Source organism: Triticum dicoccoides, chromosome 5B, assembly GCF_002162155.2.
Source record: "Triticum dicoccoides isolate Atlit2015 ecotype Zavitan chromosome 5B, WEW_v2.0, whole genome shotgun sequence".
Classification (NCBI taxonomy): domain Eukaryota; kingdom Viridiplantae; phylum Streptophyta; class Magnoliopsida; order Poales; family Poaceae; genus Triticum; species Triticum dicoccoides.
In genome coordinates this window covers 724,807,524-724,822,112 of record NC_041389.1, presented here as the reverse complement: position 1 = coordinate 724,822,112, position 14,589 = coordinate 724,807,524, and the positions used below count along the sequence as shown (strand labels likewise).

Here is a 14,589-nt window from a genome sequence, read left to right as displayed (position 1 = left end):
CGGCCGCTGGTCGTGCAGGACTTTCATGGAGTGGTCTTGAGTTCAAATCTGGGTCGCGCTGCTGTTTTTTTCATCCTTTCCAGAAAAGAAAAATGTAGAACGGGCCGGCCCAGCTCGGACTGCTGTAGGCGCCCGTTTGCAGATTGCACTGTAACGGGCGCCTGCAGCGCCAAATAGGAATTGCGAGCGTCAAGGCGTCGCTGCTTCGCTGAAGCAAAGCGGGCGATCAACGAGATACGGGCCGGCCCACTTGAGCTAGGAACTGGTTTTGGAACCTTCCAGAAGCTCTCATTTTTTTCCCTGTCCGTTGCTGCATGTAACATGCAGTTTTTCCTCTTTTGGCTTTGCTTGGAAAAGTTTCAGAAACAAACAAACAGGAGCTGTAATAAGTGTTGGATGAATAGCAACTAGTATTTCCTGAGGGCCAAAGGCCATTACATATACATGTGTGTCAAAGTGCAGAAAACCCCTTATAGAACGGGGATATACCGGAAAGGGAATATACACATCTAACACCCCCCCTTGAACTCATGGTGGATCAACAACACTGAGTTTGGAGAGAAAAAGGTATGCTGCGCTCGAGTCTGTGCCTTCGTGAAGAAATCAGCCAACTGTAACTCTGAGGGCACATAGTGAAGAGCAAGAATCTGATCCTGCACAGCATCACGCACAAAGTGGGCATCCACACCGATGTGCTTGGTGAGCTCATGCTTCACCGGGTCACGCGCAATACTGATAGCACCAGTACTGTCTGACAGTAAGGGAGTCGAGGTAGGAGCCGACACACCAAAATCCTCAAGTAACCATCGCAACCAGATCACCTCGGCCGTCAACATAGCCATGGCTCGCAAATCAGCCTCTGTACTCGAGCGAGAAACCGCAGTCTGTTTCTTTGTCTTCCAGGCAATCAGAGAGCCACCAAGAAAGACACAGTAAGCAGACAGCGAGCATCGATCAGAGGGATCACTAGACCAGGTAGCATCAGAGTAAGCCTGGAGCTCAAGAGAACTGGAGCGAGGAAAGAAAAGGCGCTGAGAGATCGTGCCACGAAGATATCGTAGAACACGGAGGAGGTGACTATAGTGGACAGAGGTGGGGGCTGAAAAAACTGACTCAGGATGTGAACGGGATAGGAGATGTCAGGACGCGTAACAGCAAGATAGACAAGGCTACCGACGAGGTGACGATAGCGAGTGGGATTAGGGAGAGGGTCACCATCGGAGGCACGAAGCTGAACGTTGAGCTCCGTAGGAGTCACAACAGTGCGGTCATCACTGAGAGCAGCTCGAGCAAGAAGATCCTGAATGTATTTCTCTTGAGAGATGTAGAAGCCATCAGAGGTGGAGGAGATCTCAATCCCAAGAAAATAGCGAAGAGGGCCGAGATCAGTCATAAGGAACTGCTCATGAAGGCGGGCCTCAACAAAGGCGATGTAATCAGTGTCGTCACCAGTGATGATCATGTCATCAACATAGAGAAGGAGAAGAGTCCGACCACGAGGAGACGTGTGAACAAACAGCGCGGGATCATGGTCACTGGGAAAGAAACCAGCCGCGGTCACCACAGATGCGAAGCGCTCAAACCAGGCGCGAGGGGCCTGTTTGAGACCATATAGAGAGCGGCGAAGTCTACAGACCATACCATCAGGAGCATAGTACCCCTGTGGTGGCTGCATATAAACCTCCTCACGCAACTTGCCATTGAGAAAAGCGTTCTGAACATCAAGTTGAGAGATACACCACTGACGAACAGAAGCACAGCAAGAAGAGTGCGGACAGTGGTCATGTGGGCCACAGGAGCAAAAGTCTCATCATAATCGCGCCCCTGCTCCTGCTGAAAGCCACGGGCCACAAGACGAGCTTTGTAGCGCTCAAGAGAACCATCGGAGCGAGTCTTAAGCTTGTAGACCCACTTGCAGGTGATGGGACGGACACCAGAAGGGAGGGGAACGAGATCCCATGTGCCAGAGTGCTCAAGCGCAGCAAGCTCCTCGGCCATCGCAAGCTGCCATTCGGGCTGAGTCATGGCAGTGCGATAGGAAGTGGGCTCAGTCAAAACAGAGAGACCGTACCGATCAGGGGAGTAGCGATCAGGCGGAGGGCGAGGGCGAGCACGGAGGTTGTGAACCGGGGGAGGCGTGAGAGGTGTAGCAGAGGTGGAAGGCTCGTCAGAGGAGACATCCTCAGGACGAGGGCGACGAGTATAGTGGAGAGGAAACGGGGAGAGAGGACGACGGACTGGAGATGATGGTGGAGAGGTGGAGGAGGAGGAGGGAGAAGACGGGGTCGGTGGTGAATGAGAAGGAAGGAGAGGTGCCAGAGGAAGAGGTGACACAGGAGGCACGTAGTGGGGCATATCGGGAAGAAGAAGGAAGGAAAGGTCGTCGACAGAGAAACTCGAGGAAGAAGAACGTGGGTAGTAAGAACGAGACTCGTCAAAAGTCACATCACGCGAGATGCGCAAGCGACGACCCACACGATCCCAACATCGATAGCCCTTGTGCTCATCACCGTAGCCAAGGAAAACACACTCAACCGACTGAGCAGTCAGTTTGGTGCGTTCTCGGGGGGCAAGAAGAACATAGCACACACATCCAAACATACGAAGAGCTGAGTAGTCAGGAGAGCGACCAGTGAGACACCCCATAGGAATGCCACTGAGGGAGTCCTGGACTAGGCGGTGTCCGGACAGCCAGACTATCATCGTCCGCCGGACTCCAAGACTACGAAGATACAAGATTGAAGACTCCGTCCCGTGTCCGGATGGGACTTTCCTTGGCGTGGAAGGCAAGCTTGGCGATACGGATATGTAGATCTCCTACCATTGTAACCGACTCTGTGTAACCCTAGCCCTCTCCGATGTCTATATAAACCGGAGGGTTTTAGTCCGTAGGACACAACAACCATTACAACAATCATACCATAGGCTAGCTTCTAGGGTTTAGCCTCCTTGATCTCGTGGTAGATCCACTGTTGTAATACACATCATCAATATCAATCAAGCAGGGCATAGGATTTTACCTCCATCAAGAGGGCCCGAACCTGGGAAAAACATCGTGTCCCTCGTCTCCTGTTACCATCCGCCTAGACGCACAGTTCGGGACCCCCTACCCGAGATCCGCCGGTTTTGACACCGACAGCCACCCTGCAGAGCAGTCGATGACTGAATGTTGATGAGATAGGTGGATGCAGAAACAGCCTCAGCCCAAAAATGGGGTGGAAGGGAAGCAACAATCATGAGCGCACGAGCCGTTTCAAGGAAATGACGATGCTTGCGTTCGGCAACGCCATTCTGAGCATGGGCTCCAGGACATGAGAACTGGGCAAGAGTACCCTGTTCCGCTAGAAAACCACGCAACAGCTGAGAGATATACTCCCCAGCAGAGTCAGCATGAAAAGTACGAATGGGCGTGGCAAACTGAGTGTGAACCATGGCAGCAAAACGTTTGTATATAGAGAGAACCTCGCTACGAGATTTCATGAAGTAGAGCCAAGTGTAGCGAGAGAAATCATCAATAAACAGAACATAGTAGCGATGACCACCTTTCGAATCAAAGGGAGCAGGACCCCAGACATCAGAATGAACTAAGTCAAACGGATGCTGAGATACTGAATCACTAGTAGGATAAGGTAACTGGGTCTGTTTGCCAAGTCTGCAACCATTACAATGTAAGGAGACATCTCCAGATACAGACCCTAAGAGGCCCTGACGAACTAAAGAAGACAAGCGAGAGCCACAGATGTGACCAAGGCGATGATGCCACTGCTGGAAGGACGCAGACGAAGAGGCAGCAAGAGCATGGGAGCTGGCAGAAGTGGTGGCAGCGGAAGGAACACAAAGCCAGTCAACCTCCCAAAGGCCCTCTGACTCACGGCGCCGAGGGCCAGCACCAACCAAAGTCTTGGTGCGACGATCCTGAAGGGAGCAAGAGTCGGTATCAAGAATGACACGACAACCAGAATCAGTAAGTTGGGCAGCGGAAAAAAGATTCATGGTAAGACGAGGAACATGTGAAACACTCGGAACAGAGAAGGACGGAGTGGAAAGAATACCACGACTAGCAACAGGAAGAGATGTGCCATCGGCAGTAAGAACATTAATAGGCGAGTCAAGAGGTCGGAGAGAAGACAACGCGGAAGAATCAGAAGACATATGAAAGGAGGCTCCAGAATCTAGAACCCACGAGGATGTACCTGATTGTGTAGATGCCGGTGATGGTGAGGAAGGGGATGCAGTCACAGCAGCAGCTGAGCCAGTCAATGAGGAGCCCAAGGAAGCAAGGAGACGCTTGAGGCGAACAATGTCCTGGTCAGTGAGTGACGGAGTCGAGGAGGACACAGGAGTCCCGCTGAAGGAGGAGCGCCTCTGGTCTCGCTTCTTCTAACGACAATCAAGCTCTGGGTGACCTGGCCGGGAGCAGTAACCACAGATAGTGTCACGTCGCGACGTGCCCTTCTCAGCATAAGGAGAACGGCTCACCCCCTTGGAGGAGTAGGTAGGAGCGGCTGAGCAGTGAGGCAAGCAGACTAGGCAGGAGTCCGAGCAGCCAGTACTGACGGAACCAGAAGCAACCCAGCAGAGCGAAGGCGGGTCTCCTCAGCACGAAGTTCAGCAAGTATCTCTGAGATAGGAACACGACCACGAGCAAGCAAGTGAGCACGGCGAGGCTCAAACTCGGACCGGAGGCGAGATAAGAACTCATGGACCCGCTGAAACTCCAGATCAGACCGAGTAGTCTGACAGCAACGACAGGTTCCACAAACAACTGTCCGAAGAGAGTCAAGCTGGCGCCAGATGGCAGAGCACTAGGAATAGAACTCATCAACAGAAGAATCACCTTGCTGAAGTGCGTGCTCCTGACGCACCACAGATAGGTAGAGAGCATCACCAGAGGGCTGATAGCGCTGACAGAGATAAGACCACATCACTGCAACTGTGCCAAGTCCCATGAACTCAGAAGCAAACTGAGGGAGGACACTCGCGGTGAGAACAGCAGCAGCTCGAGCATCATCATTGCACCACTGAGTGTAGGCAGACAGATCATCCCGGTACACAGAGAGAGCAACGGAATAAGCGGATACCTGCTGATCATAAGCCTCAACCGCAACATCATCCAGAGCCTTGGCAGCATCCCGGTCAGCCTGAGAAGCTTCAGCAGCAAGGACCGGCGGCACCGGTGGGATTGGGGCCACGGGCGCAACAGGGCATGGCGGACAGGGGACCTCGCCAGAAAGAACACCCCACAGAAGAAGTCCACGCATATGAATGCGCATGAAGCCTGCAAACTCGGCATAGTTGGTGCCATCAAAGATCACCGAGCATCGAGGAATAGCCACATAGCCTGAAGATGACATACTGAGATGTTCCCCTTTTTATCTCTCTCTTTTTTTTGGTCAACAGACAGAAGGGACCCGATCTAGATCGGGCCAAGGCGCACGCGAGGCCAACCGTGAGTAGAAGTCTCGATCCAGAAGCAGGGCGAGACAAGAGGGCCTCGATCCAGAGGGAGAGAGAGAGAGCCAACCGGACGGGGGCGACGGGGCGCATGAGGTGCAAGCCAGGAGGCGGCGGGGCGCGGACCGGGCGCAGGTCAGGAGGTGACTGGGCGCAGGGCAGCCCCGGCGGCGGCCAGGCGCTGCTGGGAGGAGGCGGCGGTCCCGGCGGCGGCCAGGCGCTGCTGGGAGGCGGCGGCGGCCGGACAGCGCGAAGAGCCGACGGCAGCCGGGCGTGGCACGGGGCCAGCAGCAGCGGCCGCGGGCAGAGTAGCCGACGGGCGGGGGCGACGTGGGACAACGCCTACAGGCGGCTGCAGGCACGAGCTCAAAGCGGGTGGGGAGGTCCGCGGCGAGGAGATCCGCGAGGAGAGCCGGGTTGGCTGGATCCACGGCGAGGGGAGCCGGCAGTGGATGGATCGGAGAGGAGCTAGCACGGAGTTGCAGCGTGCGGGGGAGAGGGGATCCTAACATCTGATACCATGTTGGATGAATAGCAACTAGTATTTCCTGAGGGCCAAAGGCCATTACATATACATGTGTATCAAAGTGCAGAAAATCCCTTATAGAACGGGGATATTACCGGAAAGGGACTATACACATCTAACAATAAGGAACGAAGGAATAAGGATGTAGAACATGTCAAGTTTCATTCTCAGTAATGGACCAACTGGGGGCCGGCTGTGGCCCTTTTGCTCTAAAAAAACCAAGATGAACAAGTAAAGTACCGTCCACAAGGCTGGCCATTGGTTCTCCCAGTTCTTCCCGCAAAATAATAAAAATAAAAAATCCTAGCTCAGCATGGAGAAATTAGACGGCCATTGGTTTGAACTTTGAAGACCGAGGTGTGTTGTCATCCATTCCATGGGCGCCAGGATTGGTATTGATCATGTCCGGCCAGCAGAGTCACCTGAAGCAACTGAGCAGCAGGATCGGTAATGCTGGCAAGACAGCACACCCTGTACGTATGTAGCATTGTCCACAGGCAGGCACGGCCGAAGATGCGCACTATCTGCAAAATAATAGCCACATTAACAACTATAGAAAGTAAAAGCTGTAATGCAGTAGATAAATTACATTCATGAAAGAGCGGAAGCATACCCAAAAAATGGTTGAGTTGGAACTAATAATCTTACATACAGGTCGCAGGCGACCTCAGAGCTGACGGCGAATATATATGTTTTTTTTCTTCGAAAAGGGGCGTTCGCCCCGGCCTCTACAGGTTGCATTCAGTCATTCATTCCAAGTCTGTTGTGCAGCCAACAGACTGCAAGTAGTTCAATGCATGGAGTGGAGCACCACTTGAAAAACAAGTATGGAGTAGGATACAAATTCAATTTTCTAAATGTTCGGAAGATTAGCTACAACTAAGACTGCATCTTCATCTCCAAACATAAAATTCGATGAACAACTACACATGTTTCTTTCTGCCCTTGGAAGACTCTGTAGAAAGGAAACAAAATTAAAAAAAAAAAAGAAGGCTCCAGCAGGCCGTTTACCTCCTCCGCAGCAGCTGGAACCAACTCCAGCACCGAATGAGTAGAGCACGTACTTATATAGCCACGGGGAGCAAGTACAACAGCTCAGCGCAGTACAACTTTGGGGATGTGACCAATCTTGTGGGCATCCTCCCCTTGGCACCTCTCAATCAATATTGGACATCTAACAATTATGAGAACTTTCAAAGCAGAGAGACTCCGTATGCCTTCAGGCAAAGATGTCAGGTTGGGGCAACCTCCGATGGAAAGTTCTTCTAGGCAAGTCAACTGTCCCAACCATTCCGGTAATATCTCTAGGCCTTTGCAGTCCACCAACGCCGATTTTGTAAGAGCTGTGAGGTTCTTCATACTTTCAGGCAAACATGTCAGATTGGGGCAATCTGCAATGAAAAGTTCTTCTAGAGCCAGCCTAGAAGGCTGAATGGAAGACGAGAGCTTCCCAAATCCTTGTTCTGGCAAAACTGTCTCACTGTTGCTCAAAAACCAATTCATACTTCTTGGGGGATATGGTAGGAACTTCAAATTTGGGCAGTCCTTTACAACCAAAAGATGCAAATTAGGGATTAGAAACTCTTTGTTTTCTTCACTTGACTCTGTTGTCAACCATTCCACCAAATTCTCCATCGACGCCAAGTCCACAACTCTTAGTTGCATACAAGGTCCGCCCTCTCCATAGAATTCCTTACCAATTTTCCTAATGTTGGGACAGTTCCTCAGACACAAACTTCTTAAATTTGGGAGTGCGCCAAACGGAGGAAGACAATCACATGCTTCCAAACCATCAAGAGTCAGTTCGCTGAGAAAAGGGAGGTAGGACGAGATGTGAAACATCCAGTTAGGGAAATCCTTGCCCCTATACCCAACCAGCCAAAAGTTTTCAAGAGTCTGAGGAGGTACGAGCCTTTCCAGCACAGATTTACCACTTGATATATAAGACATCCACTTAGGGATCCAGCCAAGTTTTAGTACTCGGATATCTGATTTATCACGCAGTTTGACCCTGTCTGCATCTTCCGGATCCCGGACTTTCTCAAGGCATGCAAGTATCAGCTCTGAACAAGTCAATCCCACAAGATCCACTATACTGCTACATCCTCTACTCTCTATCTCATGTACATTATGATGTACCATGCCCACAAGATTTAGACGCTTTTTGATGGCTTTAACCTTTTCAAGCAGATTAGAAGGTCCACTGTCGACCACAAACTGGGTGAGACTAGTCATGTCACCAATGCTATCAGGCCAGTCATCCATATCTAGAAGGACATTTCATGTGCAATATTTGAAGCTTAAGGTCACCAAATGAGGATGGGAGCTCGCTGAGCCTCAGACAGTTTGACAAATGAAGATACCTAAGCTTAAACAACTTGCGTAGCAAAGTCAATTGTTGGAGCTTAGCACAACTTGTTAGGTTTAAATATTCAAGCTCGAAGAGGTGATCAAAACATTCAAGGAGTTCTTCGAGGTTATGACAATCAGAAAGATCTAGATATTTCAAATGATTAAGTTGGCAAAATGATCCTAGCAGCATTGAAACCTTGTAGCAACCAAAGAGGTCCACGAACTCAAGTTTTTGAAAGTGGCGAAAATCAACTTGTAGGTTTTCAAGTTCATGAAAACTTGATAGGTTCATATTCTCTAAGCACGAAAGATAACATTGCCAGGTAGTTTGGTAAGCTTGGAACAACTTGACATCAAGAGCAAAAGCTTAGGTGGGTTGCCGAATTCATTGGAGAGCTACTAAAGAGCACAACAATTTGACACGTCTAGATGGTGTAAGCATCTAAGCTTACAGATTGATTCAGGCAACTCTTGGAGTATAGAACACCCAGATAGACTGAGGAAAAATAGTTGAGTGAGACCCTCTAGTGATGCAGGCATCTTACTGAGGCTGCTACTGCCAGATAGGTCCAAATAGCAAAGTTTGTTGAGGCGACAAATACTGTCTGGAAAGGTTTCAAGCATGGAATTGGATAGGATAAGAGTTTCCATGTTTTGAAGTACATAAAAATTCTTAGGAAGTGATTTTATTGGCAAACACATGGCATCAATATACCTAATTAGCTTCAATTGATTAATGGAAGATGGCAGCACCACGCTACTTGGAGCAGGTTGACCTTTAGTTGAATATCCACTTAGGTCCAAGACATGTATGAACTTGGATTGAGAAAATGCCTTTTTCGGGAGTTGTAGCCCCATAAATCCCGAAGGTGGAGGGATCTAAGCTTGCCTGGAATATATTTGAAAATCTCAGGATCATTCTTGAAGTTGGTTAATTGTGCATGTCGGCAGTAATTAATGAGCTCTTTTCCAGCTGGTGCTTTTTCTAGCATCCAGGTCAACCAATTCATCAGCAGCAATAATTGATGCGAGATCATGCACCAAATCATGCATGACCATTTTTTGAGGTACTCTGAAATGCAATGGACTTGGGCTAACCTGGAGATGTAACTACTATCAATTTAGTATTGCAAAAGTAAATGTAAAACCCCTTAACAATAGGAGATGATCTAGTAAAATTGCAACTTCCTCTAAATCCACGGAGCCCTTATATAGAACAACTATCCTAACCACTTTTTTTACTACAACCCATGAATTTTCATAAATTGTTTGTATGGCATTCAAACTGGGATAACTAACAAAGCATGTAAAGCTAATAAAGTGTATGATTTACATGAGGAATTTTCATACATATTTGTCTACATATGTTTTGCGAATTTTTCAAATTTCTCTGGATGCCGAGTTTCACTTGTTTAGTTCATGAAGTACATAACCTGGACTGATGAGGCGACAAGGTTTATGCTTGAATGTTGTTTCAAGTTTCGTTGCAACTTTCAAGTTCAAGAAACAGCGCCACTTGCAACACATTGATGCTCTAAATGGCAAGTTTTCTCTTGGAGCGACTCAAAACTAAGTGGATCGACTATATGGATCAGACTTGGGCGTATGGCTAAGTATTATGTCTTAAATGGTATCGAATGATCTGGTAATGGTTGGTTAGTATGTGAACTTGATTTCATCACTTTGATGGATTTTATGTATCGAACAATATTTGGGCTATTTAATGTATGGATTGAACCGTGTCATTGTGAATTTTTCGGAAGGCTTGCTTACACATATGTGTTAGTTATTTCAAAATTTTATATTTATATCATGTATTATATGTGAGTGTTAGTTTACACCAATGTGTTTTTTATTGGCTGGCATGCAAATTCTGAATTATGGAACCAAACCAAACACAAGCCAATCAAAGTTAAATCTAACCATAGCAAGAAACAAGTGGATCTAAATCAGCCCCTTACGTAGCAACAAATAAACTAGGGTTTAAGCTTCTGTAACTCTAGCAATCCATCATCTACTTATTACCTCCCAATGCCTTCCCCTAGGCCCAAATCATGGTGAAGTGTCATGTAGTCGACGTTCACATAACACCACTAGAGGAAAGACAACATACATCTCATCAAAATATCAAACGAATACCAAATTCACATGATTACTTATAACAAGACTTCTTCCATGTCCCCAGGAACAAATGTAGCTACTTACAAAGCATATTCATATTTATAATCAGAGGGGTATTGAATAGCATAAAGGATCTGAACATATGATCTTCCACCAAATAAACCAACTAGCATCAACTACAAGGATTAATCAACACTACTAGCAACTCACATGTACCAATCTGAGGTTCCGAGACAAAGATTGAATACGAGAGATAACTAGGGTTTTTGAGAGGAGATGGTGCTGGTGAAGATGTTGATGAAGATTGACCCTCTCACGATGAGAGGATCGTTGGTGATGACGATGGCTTCGATTTCCCCTCCCGGAGGGAATTTTCCCCGGCATAACAGCTTCACTGAAGCCTAAGATTGCTTCTGCCCAGGTTCCGCCTCGAGATGGCGGCGCTTCATCCCGAAAGCTTTCTTATGATTTTTTTCTAGGTCAAAACCCTACATATAGCAGAAGATGGGCACCAGACGATGGCCAGGGGGACCACAAGCCTGGGGGCGTGCCCTGGGGGGTAGGGCGCGCCCCCAGGCTTGGGGTCACTTGGTGGGTCCCCTTCTATTGTTTCTTCATCCAATATTTTTTATATATTCCAAATTCTCCGTAAAGTTTTAGGAAATTTGGAGTTGTGAAGAATAGGTATCTCAGATTTGCTCCTTTCCGGTCCAGAATTCTAGCTGATGGCATTCTCCCTCTTCATATAAACCTTGTAAAATAAGAGAGAAAAGACATAAATATTGTACCATAATGTGAAATAACAGTCCACGATGCAATAAATATCAATATAAAATCATGATGCAAAATGGACATATCAGGTTGTTGTTAAAATAAATGGAGAGATTGGACCTTTTTCAAAACTCACCAGGGGCTAAGACAAGGAGACTCTATGTGACCTTTGCTCTTTGATTTAGCAGTTGACATTTTAGGAATTTTGTTTAACAGAGTTGTGCAAAAGAATTTGGTCAGTGTACTTGCAAAAAATCATAAGGAAAATGATGTGTCTATCTTGCAATATGTAGATGAAACCATCCTATTATTCCAATATGATTTAGATCAAGCTAGAAAGGTGAAAAGAATTTTTAAGTTTGTTTGAAATCATGTCCGGATTGAAAATTAACTTTCACAAAAGTGAGGTGATATGTGTTGGGGTGGAGGAGGACAAAATTAATCAATTTGAAGAGATTTTAGCGTGTAAAAAAGGGACTCTACTTTTCAAATATTTGGGAATACCGGTTCATAAGAAGAGACTGAAGAAAAGTGACTGGAACTCTTCCATTAGTAAAATGGAAAAAAGAATGGGGGCTGGTCAGGAAGATTGATCAACATAGCCATTAGAACAACATTGATGAAATCTTTGTTGACCAGCTTAATCCTCTTCATGCTTTCCTTCTATGGGTTGCCCAGTGGAGTAAAGAAGAAATTGGAAAGACTCAGGACATGTCTTATGGAGTGTGGAAGGAAATAAACAGAAATATCATTTGGTTGCCTGGGAGAAGGTCTATAGACCTAAAGATTTGTGGCCTGCGGATTTTAGACCTAGACATTATGAACATTGCTTTATTGTCTAAGTGGTTGTCGAAACTTTATAATGAAAACAGTTTACGGCAGAAAATTTTGTAGGATAAATATATTGGGAATTCCACCTTTGGCCAAATACAAAGGAAACTAGGGGATTCTCATTTTTTGCAAGGGTTGTTGAAGTGTAAAAGCACATTTTCCTTAGTTGTTGTAGATTTAACGTGGGGAATGGAAAAAAAGACTAGATTTTGGGAAGACAAATGGATTGGGAAAGGAAGTTTATCCTCTACCTTTCCCAATCTATACAATATCTCATTTAATCTGAACATTACAGTTCTCGATGTCATTTTGTCTGGCCTCGCTATACTAAGCTTCCGAAGAGCTTTAGAAGGCGATAAGGCAGTCCAATGGCAGGATTTGTTGAAAGTATGTGGGCAGGTTACTCTAAGTGAAAAGGAAGACAAGTTATCCTAGATACCAGAGGTGTCAGGAAAATATAGTGGTATATCCTTTTATTCTGTTTTATAGATTGGGGAGAAGTACCCAAATAGATTTTTGTGGAAAGTCAAAATTCCTCTCAGAATTAAGACGTTTATCTGGTTAGTTTTGAAAATAAGTATATTAACTAGAGATGTTCTTTTGCACAGAGGAGGGAAATGTGAAAAACAATGTCTATTTTATGGTAAAAATGAATCAATTAACCATCTCTTCTTCCAATGTCCTCTGTCTAGGTATATGTGGAGTGTGGGTGAGTCACAGTATAGGGCTACAATGTGATTTCTAAGACATGGACACTTGTTTAAATAACTGGCTTGGGGATTTTGGGTCTAAAAAGAAGAAATTAATTTTTGTGGGTGTAGCTGCCTTAATATGGAGTATTTGGAAAACCAGGAATTTAGCTTGTTTTCAACATGTTTGATGGGCTGATCCTAGCGTGATAATGTTCAAAATGTCACATTGGATTAATGAATGGAGTTTTTTGCATGTGAGGGATGACGCAAAGGAGGAGCTGCAACGGGGCGCAAAACTTCTGGATCGAGTCACCGGTGAGATTTTCCAAGCAAGACGAGGGTGGGCGTCCTGGGTGCCCAGGTTGGAAGATGGTTAGAAAAAAGGAGGCTTTCACAATGATAGGGAGATGATGTTGTGAGGTATAGGAGAGAAAGTTGAGTGGATCGAGCTGATCATGTATAAATGATTGTCTGGTCGTTTGACAGTTTCCTGCCTATGCTACTTAGGTTAGCAAGTGCAAAGGTTTAGGGAGAGTTGGTGTTGTTTTCCATGGGTGGTGGGTTGTGTTTTAGCTGTAAGAACAAGACTATTTGGTTTCGTTAATGAAATCTGGGGAAAGATCCCTTTGATTAAAAAAAAATCTGCACTAATGCTTTTGCAGTTCTGTTCGGGCAAAAATATCTGATGTGATGATCCAATTTTAATGCTTTATGTTACATGTGATATTTGGTTTCTAATATCTGGAGCACACATGTATATATCATGTTTAATCTTCTGTTTAGCTCACTGTTATAGCGTCCCCTTTGGAGCGGAATATTTATTTTACATGAACATAGAACAGCAAAAGTATTCAGAGTTGGATGGTACGACAAAATGCAGCCATATTGAGCTTAAGGAATTGAGCCAAAAGAATAGAAAAGATTATGCATTTGTTGCATACAACCAAGGTCCATAAATGAAAATATCAGTGCCCCGACAGTTTGCTAGGAGAAAACTGTGTAGGAGGGTAGTGCGGTGTTTGGGTGTTCCACGGCAGGCCGGTCATCTGATTGAATTGCACGACGAGCTGACGGTAAGGGTATCATCAAACATAGTGACGACAACTCACTAGCTGCTACAATTTGGTTAGGCAACAAAGAAAATGGACAAAATCGGTTGTTTGACCAGAACAATGCAACAACAGGGAATTTTTTTTTCGAAACGGAACAACAGGGAATTTTGAAAAGAGAAAGATGCAGACTAGACGGCGCGGCAAAGCGTGCATCCGCTTCTGGAGTACTCCCTCCATAAACTAATATAAGAGCGTTTAGAATACTAAAGTAGTAATCTAAACATTCTTATATTAGTTTACAGAGGGAGTAGTATATATATTATGGGTCGAAGGGAGTATAAACTAAGCCTGGGTGATCATGAATTCTGACATGATGTTACGAGACTCATTAGTTAAGAGTTTATTTCACCTCGAACGCTCTATTTGCATTTTTTTAATCTTATTCTGTTTGCATATTTATGACACCAATTACCCCCATATAAGGATTCTGGCCACTTTTGACCCCATAGTTGTCATAGAGAAAAAAAAAGGGCTAATAGACCACAACTAAAGAGATATTGAACCTAGACCACATATAAAGCGAGGTACTCCCCACAAAAAAAAAGTTAAAGCGATGTGATGCAAGATATTTTTCTTTTGATTGTCAAAGATGAGAAAACAAGAAAGAACAAATCATTCATTCTTCTGGCTGGGTTTGGTAGCCATTAGAAGATCGACCTGATGGCATCTTTTTCCGGTAACCCCTGTTTGATGCGGGAGCGCCTATATGGCGACGTACGCGCTGCGGAAG

At 45.9% G+C, this 14,589-nt stretch overlaps 1 pseudogene; it reads right to left on the bottom strand.

Moving 5' to 3' along the window:
• Positions 1-4,805: 4,805 nt before the first annotated feature.
• Positions 4,806-14,589, bottom strand: part of LOC119310774 — a 15,654-nt pseudogene continuing 5,870 nt past the window's right edge.